Source organism: Sus scrofa, chromosome 10 (assembly GCF_054392235.1).
Source record: "Sus scrofa isolate SSC_HxYL_T2T_F1_AM1 chromosome 10, Sscrofa_HxYL_maternal_Yorkshire_Landrace_v2.0, whole genome shotgun sequence".
Classification (NCBI taxonomy): domain Eukaryota; kingdom Metazoa; phylum Chordata; class Mammalia; order Artiodactyla; family Suidae; genus Sus; species Sus scrofa.
In genome coordinates, this window is record NC_139392.1 from 85,099,625 (window position 1) to 85,115,694 (window position 16,070).

Sequence of the window (16,070 nt, forward strand, 5' to 3'; positions counted from 1 at the left end):
TACTGGGAGAATCTGAGTGGTAGGACCCTTTAACATCCGTGTGTGCATTCAGAGCTCATGGCCTGTTTGTTTTCATCCTTCATATGAGAGACCAATAGGTCCAACCTGCCTCTAACCTGTGGAGAACAGGAAAGAATACATGTGGAGGAAATACCTTGTCTTTAAAAATTAATTAATGTTATTAACCCTAAAAGGAAGAAGTTTACACATTTAGTATAGTTGGCCATTTGACTCTGCAGTGTCTCTTTTGCTTATTTCTAAAGCAAAACTCTTTGCTAAAACAGTTCTTACCTGGGGTTTCTGACCACAGGCTTGACAATCTCCATAAGACCTGGCACTACTTTCTCAAGGCGAGGTGGCGGACAAGGATGCCTGCCTGCCTGCCTACTGTGAGTCTTCATTGCTCAAAATATTTTGATTATTTTTGGTATGGTGACTATTGGCAAATATAAAGCACATTTACCATGGAGAGCTTCTCCCTTCTGAATTTCTTGATCAGATTTCCTTACAGAAAAATGTGGAAATGACCTGAGATAATAGATCAGTACATGGATTCCGTAACAGATGGCAAGTGTCACCTTCAAAAAAATTCTCAGCATGTGCGTTTTCCCTTTAACAAACGTCTCTTAATCTGAGACTGGTCTTATTTTCAATATTTCCTGTCTGGTCTTGCTACTCTTTTTTAGAGGTCTAAGTTTTAAGCTACTTGCAAGAAGTCCACCATCATTCTTTCTGGGAGAATCATGGACAGGGTATAAACATTGGCTTATGTTTCTTCTTCTCTGAGGTTAGTGGGGTTTTTTTCCCCCTATTGTCACCTCTTTGGGGACATTTGGGCTAAAGTTTCATTATTATTCAAAAAGAAGGATTTATAAAAAAAAATGATAAAAGCCTAACATGCCCTCGAAAAAAAAAAGTGAGTTTTGCTAATTAAAAGGCTCTGATTCTTAGTCAGTGTTAACACCTGTCGAATACCAAACAAACATCTTAGTGTTAATCCAGGTGGTGGCATATCGGCTGATTGCAGAAATATTTCATGAGGCATAAACGAGAAGGCAAACATTAATTATTACTTACCGGGGTTGAATGAATAATTACTCTAGTTTCCATCAGCTTCAAATTAGAATTATTTTCAAAGTCAGACTGTTCAGAAAAGTGTCTCCGTGGGTTAGGGATAGTGATTTTGTAAAAGAATGTAGAAGGATGCTTATTTTCAACATCTATCATTGTACCCATGCTTAGAATTGTGAATAATACTGCTTAAAGCACTACCCTTTATCACCGAAAGATAATATTCAGAAGAACAGTGAAAGAGTGGCACTTGGGGTTGAGAACATTTTCTAAGCCATCCCTCTGACAACTTTATGAACATTTCATCCACATATTTATGTGTTTATTCTATCTATTTAATTTATTTATAGCTCTCCTCATTTTCCAAAGTATTTGCCCAAGAATTATATTAGCATCTAATACAAAAATAAATATGACGTCTGTGTTTTAAACTTAAAAATTGTAAGGAAGAAACATCTGTACCTGCTATTATGTTGGGTAAAACACATCCAATAATTATGAAGATCAGTCGTTATAAGGCGTAACCATGGAGATGATGTTAAGACACATCTGGGAGTTCCCGTCGTGGCGCAGTGGTTAACGAATCCGACTAGGAACCATGAGGTTGCAGGTTCGGTCCCTGCCCTTGCTCAGTGGGTTAACGATCCGGCATTGCCGTGAGCTGTGGTGTAGGTTGCAGAACGGCTCGGATCCCGCGTTGCTGTGGCTCTGGCATAGGCCGGTGGCTACAGCTCCGATTGGACCCCTAGCCTGGGAACCTCCATATGCCGAGGGAGCGGCCCAAAGAAATAGCAAAAAGACAAAAAAAAAAAAAGACACATCTGGAAATTCTTTGCACACCACCTTTGAAAAGATGGAGTCTAATTCCTATCTCCTAATGAGGGCTGAACCAGTGACTCAATGCTAATGATTAAAATGTGAGGGACGTGATGCCTGAGCTCCCGCCCTCACATGGAGACACACCTCCGAAGACTCCAGCCGACACCTGCGAAGTCCTGCTCCTTTGAACATATGCCCTGCTGGAGAGAGATCCAGGGAACAGTGCAGAGGAACAGGAGTGGACACCAAGGAACGCAGCTGCTTGAGTCTTCCCAGCCCTGGCACCAGATAGATGAGAAGAACCCGATGATGTTCCATCTTGAGCCACCACCTGACTGCATCCTCAGGATACACCAGGATGGGCCAGCCAAGCCACTCTGGAGGTACCAACTTCCAGAAACTGAGATAGTCAACGTGTTGTATTAAACTACCATGTTTTGGATGATTTTCTGGGCAGTTTGGTTCCCTAGAACAGCCAGCCCACTGAGTTGGGTAATCGTAGAAGGTTTTAAAAGCCAAAGTCATGCATGCTCCCACCCTGCAAAGGTGAAATCATCAGGAATATGTCTTTGAAACTCCATAGATCTTTACATGCCCCTTTGCTGGGGCTAAAGAACAATTTGGACTGTGTCAAGTAGAGTCTTTTCAAAGCCTCTGGTGACAGCTATTGGCAGGGTCAAGGTCAACCCTGGCCCAGTTTAATTTCAGAAAACTGCAGCAACTGGCCTTCTGGCTCAGGGCCTGGCCAACACTGAGCCCTTGATCAGTGACTGTGTGTGTTTGCGTCTGTCTGTGCTTATGTGTGTCTGTGTGTGCATGTAGGTGTTTTGTGTATATTCCTATTTTATCTGAAGGGATACATAATAGCACTGTGGTTCCTTTATGTATAAAGAGCCAAGTTCCTAGGAAGAAAGTATTGTTTATCAGCTGAGCTTTAAAACAGATGTGGGAGAACTCTGAAGAAAAGAATAGAACCAAAAGAAGAAGAAAAAAAAAAAAAACTCTGCCATTTCCCCCCTTTATCACATGCATTTTAAACTGAGTTAAAAATAATATTTAGTGGTCTAAAGGCCTAACTGAAACTTGAGAATAAATTGGTGGGAATTGTCACCATTACTCATAGAACTATAGTGTAAACTAAGATTGTAATAATTTAAAAAATCTGATCTAATTGACAATTGTCACAGAATCATATTCCTTCCAGGACAGGTTCGTCTGTGTTATGCCTATTAATTCGCTCTAAATTAAAAACAAAACCCTATCCCCCAAAGATAAAATTATTTATAGTAGGAGTAAAAGCTTGTTCTATTTCCTGAGTTGTGTGGGATTTCTCTCACAGTTTTAGTGCCTTCTGGGAAAAGATCCACAGAGCTCGATGGCAGAAATCTTTCCTTGTTCTAACTTCCCTTTCTCACTGGGGAATACACGTGTTCAGGCATCAGTTCCATTGCTTCCTTGTTGATTCACGGGAGCAAGAAAATGGGCTGTGTTAGTCACTGTTCAAAGATGCGTATGTTTGGAGTTCCTGCTGTGGTGCAACGGGATCAGCAGCATTTCTGAAGCCCTAGATGCAGGTTCGATCCCTGGCCAGCACGGGGGGTTACGGATCCAGCATTACCAGACCTTCAGCAGAAGGTGCAGCTGTGACTGAGATCTGATCACTGAGCTGCGGGGTGGCAAAAAAAAAAAAAATTAAATTAAATTTTAAAAATGTAGATGTGGATGTGATCAAGAAATTACTACGTTCCCAAATAGTCAAATAAAAATATTGTCATTAAATTGTTATTTTAGGTATAAAGGTTAGTACATTTATTATAAACCATGTATTTTGTAAACACATGGAAGGTTCCGTAGAGAACTGTAGGTATTCGCTAAATATTTGGCAAGGTGACCGAGCTGCATGTGCATGAGGGAGTGGCTGTCCTGCCCAAATGTGGCTCAGGAGAGTCGCCTCCAGAAAAAAGTACGCCCTTTCTAACGCTGGCTGCCAGATGGTGGAGGGATGCCATCCCAAAGCCCCTTTCCCTAAACCCACCTCTTCCTGGATGGAGCAGCATCTCCATTTCCAACTTTAGGAACGGCAAAGAAGTGCTTCATGTTGGCTTATAATTGAAAATACAATAATTTTAAAATCAAATACTGGCAAATTTTGACATAGAGTTATTAGGTTGATGTTTTCAGAGATTTGTAGAACTTTTTTCTTTTTCTTTTTTGGACTTCCCAGGCCAGGGGATCAGACCTGAGCCACGGTTGCCACCTATGGCACAGCTGCAGCAACGTGGTGGGATCCTGAGTCCACCATGTGGGACTGGGGGAGCAAACCTGCATCCCAGCACTGCAGAGATGCTGCTGATCCTCTTTGGACACAGTGGCAACTTCTATGAAACATCTTACTATGAAGACTTTTCACTGCAAGGAACAAAAGAGGGTCATTGGTTTGTTTCACAAAGACCATGGTTTTAGGCACAAGCGTGGCTGGATTTAAAGATGCTCTTGACACAGTGGAGTTCCCGTCGTGCGCAGCAGAAATGAACCCAACTAGCATCCGTGAGGACGCGGGTTCCATCCCTGGCCTCGCTCAGTGGGTTAAGGATCTGGCAATGCTGTGAGCTGTGGGTCGCAGACGTGGCTCAGATCTGGCCTTGCTGTGGCTGTGGTGTAGGCCGGCGGCTATTGCTCTGCTTCAGCCCTTAGCTTGGGAACCCCCATGTGCTGCAGGTGCGGCCCTAAAAAAGCCAAAAAATAAAAATAAAAAAATAAAATAAAGATGCTCTTGACACAGAGCCTCTTAATGCTTAGGGGTGGTCAGACCCGCAAGGTTTGAAATCCTGTGTGTGAGTGAGCCGTTGTAAAAGAGGCTCTGAGAACATGCTTTGGGTGTTTCTATCCATGATATTGGCTCTTCTGTATTGATCTCGATGCTGGGTGTTCATTTGAGAACCTGACCCTTTGTTATTTCCTTTGACCCTCGGCAAAGCCCGGAGGTCGTTATTATTATCTCCATTTTATAGAGGATGATAACGGAGGCACAGGGACGTTAGTGGATTTGCTAACTGTCATAGAGTCGCCTGGGAGCTTCGGAATGCCAACCCAGGCGACTCAACTGCAGACAATGTCGCCCCTGTATTTTCCATCTATGGGGGAGAGTGATGACTTCGGGAGGTAGTGATGGGTTGAGGAGGGAGGGGGAGGAGCTTGTAACTAAAACCAAACACAAACAGGAGGGCTTGGGCTCAGGTAACTTTCAGACCTTCTTTTACACAGACTAGGGGAAATTCATCCTGCTTCTTACTTGGCAATACCGACCCTGTGTGAAGACATCCTTTAAATCCCAATTTAGCAACAGCCTCAAGCTGTTCCTAACTAGAGAATACGGCTTGCTGACTCAAACTGAAGTGATGAATCTATTTTGGCTGACACTTTACCAAAATTGGGGTTATTTATCTCATTAATTTTTTTTTTTTTAGGCAAAATCTATTTGCAGTGCCCTTCCTATGTATAAAGTGGAAATGTTTCCTTTCCTGGGTCCAGTGACCCTCCGTGGCAGACAACTGAGACGCAGAAGGCAGGTGGTTTGGATGCTCTCTGAACACAGTTGAAAAAAAATGCCATTTCTTTGTCAAAAAAGATGTAAGTCTGATCTGGGGCAATGCTCCCTGTGTACCATTTTGGTTTTCTGAGCCGGAGTTGCCTGCATTTCTAAAGCAGGATTCCTGCCCGCACACCGCCATTCCAAACACAGCTCCTCAGAGCCGGGAGGAGACCAAACTGTCACAGTGGGTTCCTTTCTACAGACCAGGCTTCCCCAGGTGTGAGATGAAAGCTACAATCCAGCCCTGAAACAGATTGGGGCTCCTGGTGCTGAAGCTGTTTCATTCTTTTCTTCTAACTCCCCTCATGGGCTGCCTTCCTGAGAATCTTGTAAATAAGCCATATCTGGGGATAGATCCCTTTCCAGCGAGAAGATTCAAATACACTGAACATCCAGAGATGAACTCTGCATAGATCTTTTTAAAAAATTCTGAATATAACTTTTAAAAGTATTCTCAGGGCAGATGTGGACCGCAGACCCAAGTAGGGGCTTGGACATCCTGGTTGGATCATGTCCAAGCAGACGGAAGAAGCTGGGGGAGATGAGGTTCAAAAAAGTGAAACAAAATCCTTCATGAAAAGGAACATTCCTAAAGAGGAAATTCATGGTGAGGCCTTAAGAAAAGCTGAGTTGTCAAGAGGTCTCACACCGCGAATGTCAAGTTGATCTCTGTGGCCTGGATGGGTTAGCCAGGAGAATTTTGTACATCTGAAATCATTACCTCACCTTCACTTTGTTTCCAGGTAAACACTGACAAACAGAGACCTGGGGAACTGCTTTCCTCAAGTGCTTCCCCAGCGCTATCAGATGGCTCTCCCTCCCAGCTTCTAGAACACGGCAGAAGAGCCATCGCCATCCTTGGAGGTGTCGTCATGTTATGTGGGGATCCAGAGTACCTAAATGATAGGAGTTATGTCTTGGGCATTTTGATGGAGCCCGGGAGGAGGTGTGTGTGTTTGGTCAGGCACCTTCCTGGGCCCACTGTGTCCTGTGCTCAGACACAGACACACAGGATCACAGCACTGGCTGCAGTGGCTTTGCTGGTGTGTCAGCATCTCAGAATATGGCGGACCAGGTGGGGGGAGCGCATCGAGTTTGAAGGGTGAGGTGCTAAGATTCTGTGGGAGGGAGAAGCAGAGGTGCAGGAACATTCCAGGGCTTGTGATGAAGGTAGAATAGGAGAGGGAAGGTGGGGTCTTTGCAGGGGGGTCTCAGGGAGGCGTGTTGGGAGATGAGGCCTTGTGAGTGGGTGGGGGAAGGGACGGTCAAAGGTCAGAGAGCTTAATGCCTTCACCACCAGGTGAAAGTGAGGTTTTGCAAACGGGTGACGTGTAGGGCACCATGGAGAGTTGACAGTGGGAGTGTCAGCTATGGAATTTTAGAAAATCTTTCTATCATGGTTACGAGGCTTCAAATATGTAATTTGCAAATTTCTTTTTTGTTTTTTGGTTTTTTTTGGCTGCACCCATGGCATGTGGAAGTTCCAAGGCCAGGGATTGAACCAGCACCACAGCAGTGACAACCTTGGACCCCTAGCTCCTTAATCCTTAATTCCTTAAAAAGGAATGTGTGGAGTTTCCTGGTGGCTCAGCAGAGTTGGGATCTGGCATTGTCCCTGCTGCGGCTCTGGTTACAGCAGCGGCTCCGGTTCGATAGTGGATGCCAGTCCTTAGTGGATGCCAGGCCTGTGCTGAGTGATTTATATAGATTTGGCTTTGTGGCCACATAAATAGCTCATTGCGTTTATAAAAGCAATGGGTTAATTTTATTCACAGGGGCCCAAATGACCAGGTTTTCCTGGACCCCTGCGGGGCCAGGGGGACAGCGTGGTGCATCTCTTTACGCCCATTTAACCAAAGCAGTAAATTTTGTTCCAAAAGCCATGTGGCTGCAGAGAGTGTGAGCAGCAGGAAAGCCTTTTCACAGCTCAAGGGACATTGTTGCCTGAAATGAGAGCTGCTGAGGATGGCAAAATATCAAGCATTTCTTTCCGCAACTACTTTTTATTCAAATAAACTTGCCAACAAACCCGTCGCCTTAGCATCCCAATTAATAGCCTGTATCTTCATAGTCATGTGCAGGCAATGCTGTTTGAAAAATTATATTCTACCCGATTTTACATTCTTTTGTATCCAAGTGCACCAAAGGGAGGTTAAAATTCTAATTGGAAATGTTTTCAGTACAATCCATTCTCACTGATGAAATTAGGTAACCTTATTCTTTTTACAGACTATTTTTCTTCAAGATCACACAGGGGTTTTCAAATATACCGTCTTGAATGTCAAGTTTAATTCTTTGGTGCTGGACTAAAGACGAGATGATAGCAAATGAGAAGTGTTCAGATAATAACCAGCCACAAGAAGACAAAAGGATTGGCTTTAAATTGAAAAGATTAAAGAGTCTATATTCATTTAATCCCGAGAGAATGGTTACTTAATGATAATCTTCACATACACCTGCATGCTTGCTACACAGGAAATGGCCAGTCACTGTTTTCTATCTTTATTTGAAAAAATAATATGAAGAAACGGAATTAAGCGGCTGCATAAAGGATTGAATTCAGACTTTGAAAAGGACCTTGACAGAGGGATTATTGAATGTGACTAGAAGAGACTAGAGTGTCTCCAGAGGTTAAACAAAGGTAGGATAGACCGTTGTCCACTTGCTGAGTTCAGATATGGTCTTGTCTGATGGCGACAAGGTTAATTTAGAAAATTCAAAGATTTACTCAGGCTTCCGATACTTCAGTTTATTCTATTTTATGTTATTTTGCAATTTCAATTTTGTGAAACATAATACTCTTAAAAAACATTGGAGCATGGAAAGTAGATGGTCAGTGAGAATCATTTAAAAAAAATTCGTTTTTTATACATGGCTGATCTGAGATAGTCTCTTCCGTTTATAGGAGGTAGGGTAAACCCTGAGCTAAGTGGCATTTTCAGATGTTCATTTGAAATGATTTTTTAAAAATTGATCTCCTAAAAGTAATTGGAAGAAGATGAATTAATCTCATCACTGTAGTTGACTCCTTAAAATAAATACTCCTTCAAAATAGAATTTTGGATAGTGGTCTTTAGTACTACAGTGAAGTACTTGGAATAAAATTTAAAGATAACATGCCATTAGATACTTTTTTTTAAATAATTTTTTATTTTTTTATTTTTTTAATTTTATGATTTTTATTCTTCTCATCATAGTTGATTTATAGTGTTCTGTTAGTTTCTACTGTACAGCAAATTGACCCTGTCATGTATGTGTGTGTGTGTGTGTATGTATATATATGTATATAAATTCTTATCCTCTATCATGTTCCATCAGAAGTGACTGGATATAGTTACCTGTGCTATATAGCAGGATCTCATTGCTTATCCACTCCAAATGCAATAATTTGCATTTATTAACCCCAGACTCCAGTCCAACCCACTCTCTCCCCTTCCCCCTTGGCAACCAAAAGTCCGACAAGTGATTAATTTCTAAAATATACAAACCACTTATACGACTCAACAGCAAAAGAACCCAACAACCCAATTGAAAAATGAGCAAAAGACCTGAATAGACATTTCTCCAAACAGATACGGAGATGGCCAACAAACACATGAAAAAATGCTCAACATCACTGGTGATTAGAGAAGTGCCAATCAAAACTACCATGAGGTACCACCTCACACCCATCAGAATGGCCATCATTAACAAGTCAACAAATAACACGTGCTGGAGAGGGTGTGGAGAAAAGGGAACCTTCTTGCACTGTTGGTGGGAATGTAAATTGGTACAACCACTATGGAAAACCGTATGGAGGTACCTCAGAAAACTAAATATAAAACACCATATGACCCAGCAATCCCACTCTTGGGCATACAAATGGACAAAATTTCATTAATAATTTTTTAAAAGAAAGCTTTAGATTTGCAGAAGAATTGTGAGGATAGCACAGAGAGTTCCCAGAATTCTCCTCTATTAAAAATGTCTTAGATTAAGTTTGGGATTGGCAGAAGCAAACAATTGTATATATACTATGGATGAACAACAAGGTCCTACAACATCCTATGATAAGCTGTAATGGAAAAGATTATACATATATGTATAACTGAGTCACTTGGCTGTATTGCAGAAATTAACACAACATTGTTGAGTCAAACATCCTTCAATAAAATTTTTTTAAATGTTTAATGTTAGTTGGTGCGTTTATTACAATTAATGAATTAATACTGAGATGAAGATTGTCTCTTATTTGGATTTTCTCAGTTTTCATCTAATGTTCTTTTTCTGTCCCCAGATCCTGTCCAGGATACCATATCACATTTAGCTGTTAACAGCTCCTTAGGCTTCTCTTGGGTGTTGACAATTTCTCAGACTTCCCTTATTTAGATGACCTTGACAGTTCTGAGGAACACTGGTCAGATATTTTGTAGAATGACCCCCAAACAGGGTTAGTCTGTTTGTTTTTCTCATGATTAACCCAGAGTGATGGGTTTTGGGGAGGAAGGTCACAGAGGTAAAGTGCCATTTTTATCACCCCACACCCCCTACAGTCACAGGCCTAATTGTATTGTTTTGTATTGTCTTTCAGTAATTAATCCATTCTGAGTTGATTTTTGTGAAAGGTGTAAGATCAGTGTCTAGGTTCTTTTTTTTTTTTTTTGTAATTGTGGCAGAACCATTTGCTGAAAAGACGACTTTTTCTCCATTGGATTTCTTTTGCTTTTTTTTTCAAATATCAGTTGATTTTGTCTTTTAATTGAGAAGTTATATCAAGAAATATCGATTAGTGCTTTCATACATTGTAGGTTATTGATCATGTATAATGAAATTTTATTAGGTGTTTCGACCACCTGCTTTAGCATTGGTGAAAACAAAATGATGACGTGAAATAGGAAAAGAGAGATGTATAAAAAAATTAAACCAATCATGTCATATCAGATCTCTACACTTTTAGGTTAATAACTAGGTTTGTGGAATAAAAGTGGATTGATGTGACACCAAGTTGAAGAAGTGTGAAGAAAGGAAGCCTTTCTACACATTGTGAGTAGGAGCCAGGAGTGGACCAAGTGGACCTAGTCAGATTCGTCAAGTTAATTTTAATTCTCAACTTGACTGGGACATGGTTGTCCAAGTATTCAATCAGATATTATTCTGGCGTTTCTGTGAGGGTATTTTTGAATAAGAGTAACATTTAAATTGATAGAGTAAAGCAGATTCCCCTTCATAATATGAATGGGTCTCATCTAATCAGTTGAAGGCCTGGATAAAGCAAAAATGCTGACCCTCTCCTGGTAAAAGAGAATTTCCTTTGCCTCATGGCCTCCAAACTGGGACCGTGGCTCTTCCTGGGTTCTCAAGTCTGTGGGCCTTTCAACTTGAAGTGAAACACTGGCTCGTCTAGATCTTCAACTTGCAGACTCACCCTGCAAACTGTGGGACCTGCCAACTGCCATGACCATGTAAGCTGATTCCTTATAATAAGTCCCTATATCTATCTATCTACATCCATCACCTTACCTATCTATCTATCTTTCTACCTTATCCTATCCTATTCTGCTTTTGTTGTTGTTTTTACAGCTGCACCTGTGGCACATGGCACTTCCCAGGCTAGGAGTCGATTCAGAGCTGCAGCTGCCAGCCTACATCACAGCCACAGCAATATGGGGTCTGAGCCACATCTGAGACCTAAGCTGCAACACTGGATCCTTAACCCCCTGAGAGAGGCCAGGGATCGAACCTGCATCTTCACAGACATTATGTGAGGTTCTTTTTTTTTTTTTTTTTTTTTTGTCTTTGCTACTTCTTTGGGCCGCTCCAGCGGCATATGGAGACTCCCAGGCTAGGGGTCGAATCGGAGCTGTAGCCACTGGCCTACGCCAGAGCCACAGCAACGCAGGATCCGAGCCGCGTCTGCGACCTACACCACAGCTCACGGCAACGCCGGATCCTTAACCCACTGAGCAAGGGCAGGGATCGAACCCGCAACCTCATGGTTCCTAGTCGGATTCGTTAACCACTGCGCCACGACGGGAACTCCATATGTCAGGTTCTTAACCTGCTGAGCCATGGCAGGAATTCCAGTTCTGTTTCTAACAAATACATCAGGTTTACGTTTACAATCCTGTCCAGTAAACATGCATTTCTACTTTTTTAGAGCCCACTTATCATGTTGGAAGAGACAAGATTGGCAGAAGAAGATTCTTTCTGGTCCATTGGCTGAAGCCTACTGCCCTCAGCATCCTGCTTGCTAATATCTCAGGATCAGAAGCCAGAGCCATGCTGCCTGGCATTGCCCAAGTCGCATTCATGAGTCCATTTGGTTTGCGACCACTGAGCTGCCCGGGCTGTGTTCACTCTTCGGTGGTAAGTAATCCAATGAGGTTGTGCTGAAAAAAAAAACACGCCCAGGGCTCCCCAGGGAGCAGCACAGAACTTCGCGAGTAACACTTCACCCCTCTCTTGCTCAGGAACAGTGGATTTGACTGATTTCCGAGCTGCTACACGGGTAGCACACCTCTGCAATTAAACAGAATTTGAGCCTGGGAAGTGAAACTCGCTCAAGGCCGAGATCCAAGTTTTCCTTCTGCTTGAACGGAAGAGGAAGATTCAAAGAGAAAAATGGCTGCCTTGAGGACAGAAGACAGACCTTCATTTCACCCGAGTCTGTTTTAGCAGTTAATTTCTTCTCAAGAGGGACATTAAGTCTTTATACCTGGCAGACAGACGCTAGCTGTTTAAACCCAGTGTGGGCTGTGGAATGGAGTGAATGATTAGATTTTTGCATTAGTCATAGAAAGACAAGGTGTGTATTATTTTCCCCTGCATTTCGTCTTGAAATATAGACTCTCCTTCCACTGAGTATTTGCTTAACCAGGTCACAGGAATTCTTAACTCAGAAAGAGGAAGGAACAGCATCTGAGAACCAGGACCAGTGCATTTTAGGCATATGCAGGTGTTTCTGGACAACAGGAGATACCTGTCTCCCTGCCCTGCCCGACACCAGTATCTTTACTCACTTTGATCCACTGCCCTGGGCAGTACCTACCTTCAGCTTGGAAACCAAGCCTGTGACAAAGAATTATTGTGACTTTTTTATTTGTTTGTTTTGGAAAAAGACTCCATTTTTGTAGACAGTACAAGTGCCGTTCATTTGTATTTAATAAGCTTCAAATTCAGTCATTGAAGTGATGTCCTATGAAAATAACTGGAAATTACTTACTAAATGTTTCGGTTTTTACTTATATTTAAACTTGTCAAAATTCAGTGACTTAAAAATACTGTGGATTCAAGGAATGTCCTGCAATGTCCCCAACTCTTGCTTCCAGGAGTTCCCGTTGTGCCTCAGCAGTAATGAACCTGGCTCGTATCCATGAGGATGCGGGTTCAATCCCTGGCCTCGCTCAGTGTGCTAAGGACTGGGGTTGCCCTGAGCTGTAGCTGTGGTGTAGGTCACAGATATGGCTCAGATCCCTCATTGCCGTGGCTGTGGTGTAGGCCGGCAGCTGTAGGTCTGATTCGACCCCTAGCCTGGGAACTTCCTTATGCTGCACATGAGGCTCTAAAAAAGAAAAAAAAATTACTCTTGCTTCCATACTAATTTTTACATGTGGAAACACATTTTAATATTTCTGATACATTAATATGATCATAGAGCCTTACTGAGAACATTTAATTGTGTCACTCACCTCATTTTGCTAATAACTGTCCATTTATATTTTGCTTCAAATTTATACTGTACCTGAAGTAATACAACTTGTATTTCAGAGAATAGAAATATCTGGTCCCAATTAAGTCTGTGACCTTCAGTGTAACCTTGGTGTGGAGTTGATATGGCCGTGTGCCTAGTCATAGTACTTCATGCCTAAAAACATATCGGAGCAAAAAGAATCATCAGTAAAAACCTGTTGAATGAAGCTCTTCACCCCACCCAGGCCAGAATCCAGCGGAAAAATCGTAACCACTTTTTCTCTACTTAGAGGAAAGATAGTCTGGCCCACATTCCAGGAAAAGGTGCAAAAGATGGTTTTAGGAAAACGGTGGTGGTACTTTGTAAAATGGGAGTCCATTTTTGAATGTTAGAAGTGAGAAAATGAGCTTCGATGAAAAGGCAATATTCTGTCATTATTATGTTAGTGTCAAGAGAGTTTTTCTAATTTAAGTAAAACTCAGAAATGCTCACAGTCTTAGCATGTATATAAGAAAAAAGTGAAAAGAGCCCCCCTTATTTGTGGCATTCTTTTTAAAATGTCCTGTATGTTGCATTTTCTGTATTGACTACTTGTTCTCATTTTTACAGCCACACCTGCAGCCATAAAGGGGTCGAATCAGAGCTGCAGCTGCTGGCCTACACCATAGCCAAAGCAATGCAGGATCCGAGCTGCCTCTGTGACCTACACCACAGCCCACAGCAACGGTGCATCCTCAACCCACTATCCAAAGCCAGGGATTGAACCACATCCTCAAGGAAACTATGTTGGGTTCTTTACCCACTGAGCCGCAATGGGAACCTCTGTATTGACTACTCTTGATACCAAGGGTAGTGAATGTGTATGAATCTTGCATCCTCGAAGTCTGTACCTTTTGATGAGTTGTTTCTAGATGAAATTATGAAGAATCAAGAGGTTTCCTAAGGGTCCTTTGTTGAAGAGAGATGCTCATCTCATAGAAAGCAAGGAAATACCTCCTTTACAGAATATGCATGGGACCATTTTGAGATTTATAAAGCATGAAAGTCTCTATAAACATCTATAAAGCATTAACAGGCAAAACTATTTCTGGCGAGAGGCTTATTCAGTCTTGGTTTCAACAGGCAATGTAGTTGTTCATCCTGGATCAACACACAAAACTTCGCATAATTCCTGCAAGGTACATTCATTCATTCAGAGCATCGCCTCTTGTGACTCCCGACAATTTTGAGATGCAACGGCTGGAGTTTCAGTTATGCGTGATCAAATAAATAATATTCTCAGGTAACGCATTTCAGACTGCCTCTTAATTTCCTTTCCAAGTAGGCATGTGATTTTACATTTGGCTCCATATCAGTCTTGAAGGACAGTATTCATACGACTGAGCCTGTCCCTGCCCGTGACATTAGCCGGGGATGTCAGAGGAACAGTGCACTGGAGTGCTTGAGGCAGGGTTGCTTTTTAGAGCATTATTTGATTTTGGTTGTTGGCGCAGAGAGCTCATCTGAGATTTGCTATTTCCAGCTGCACTGCAAGCTGTCCCACGGTTTAATTCTCTGCTTATTTTTTTTAGAAATCCTCCCACCAAGCACCTCAGTTATGTGCCAAAGTATGAGGATGACTTCACACCTCAGCTAATTCCCATCTGCAAGGAGAGAAAGCAATTTGCAACTGAATCCAGCCTCACTAATACCGCCTAACAAACTCCTTTTGCTTGTCAGCCACCCTGCAGACTGTGGGGCAGGCCCAAAATTGTCGTGAAAAGCAAGTAGGAAGTGATATGAAAATATAATAAGCTACATATTTATTGATTTTTATATTGACATGTTTAGAGAGAGGTTATAGACAGCTCAAGTATTAAATCAAACCTCGTGCTAAAAAGCATCTAAGTAGAAAGATGATGCATATTTAACATTTATGCTGTACGATATATTCACCTCGGATACGCACATTCGTATATTCCTTAACCCCTATCATTGCCATGTTAACTCTTCAAAGACATTAGAATCAATGCTGTTTATATTAGCTGGTGTTAATATTTAAAGATATTCTTAAATCAACTGTCCTATTGAAAAATATAAATATTTATCAAGGACTCAATATAGAACAGTATAGAACCATCTAGAACAATATAGAACTAATCTAGACTTTGAAGATATAGTAGGGGACAAGGCAAGATAAGCAGAATCTTGGCTTTCTTGGAGTTTGGGTGTGTGTGTGTGTGTGTGTGATAATAAACTGAGTGAATCTTTATGCATAAAACTAGATGGTGATAAGTGCTGTCTGGATAACTAAAATTGCATTATGCAACAGGGAGTAACATTGTCTCCTTAGATTGGGTGGTTAAGGTTTTTGTGGCTGCATTTATACTCATTCAGACCAGAAGGAGCTAAGAGCATGAGGATCTGGATCTGGATCTGGAAGAACATTCTGGGTGGGAAGGACAACTAGTTTAAAAGTTTCAAGACAGCAGTGAACTTGGCTTCTTCCAAGAGCAGACAAAAAGACAAAGTGTCTGGAGAGTACCTGGTGATGGGGAGAGGAGGAGAAAGAGGATGGCATCCAAACATTAACCAAGCATTTGTGGCACGGTGGTAAGCATTTTGCACCTATGCACCTGTCATCATGACAGCCTATACAGAGGGCACCTGTGCATCCTCATTAACGGGGAAGATGAGGGAAACCATGATGCAGAATGTATAATACCTGGACTTAGGGCACCCTGTGTCATCTGGCTCCATGTTCTCCATTCTTAGACACTCCAAGTCAAGTCATGAGTTTGGATTCTATATGATGTGTGAAGAGAGGATTGTTCTGGTAGGTTTTACAGGATCACCATTTAATCCGTCTTACATTTAAAATGGACAGGCTCATGGAAACAACTTAAAGCCCATTGACAGATGAATGGAGTAAGGAGATGT

The 16,070-nt window shown here is 41.9% G+C and overlaps 1 protein-coding gene across 1 annotated transcript in view; it reads right to left on the bottom strand.

Moving 5' to 3' along the window:
- Positions 1-421: 421 nt before the first annotated feature.
- LOC146399572 (uncharacterized) overlaps positions 422-16,070 on the bottom strand; it is a 617,271-nt gene continuing 601,622 nt past the window's right edge. The window contains exon 14 of the transcript XR_014818092.1: positions 422-3,556. The gene's annotated coding sequence lies outside the window, so the exon portion shown is untranslated. The remainder of the gene's footprint in view (positions 3,557-16,070) is intronic.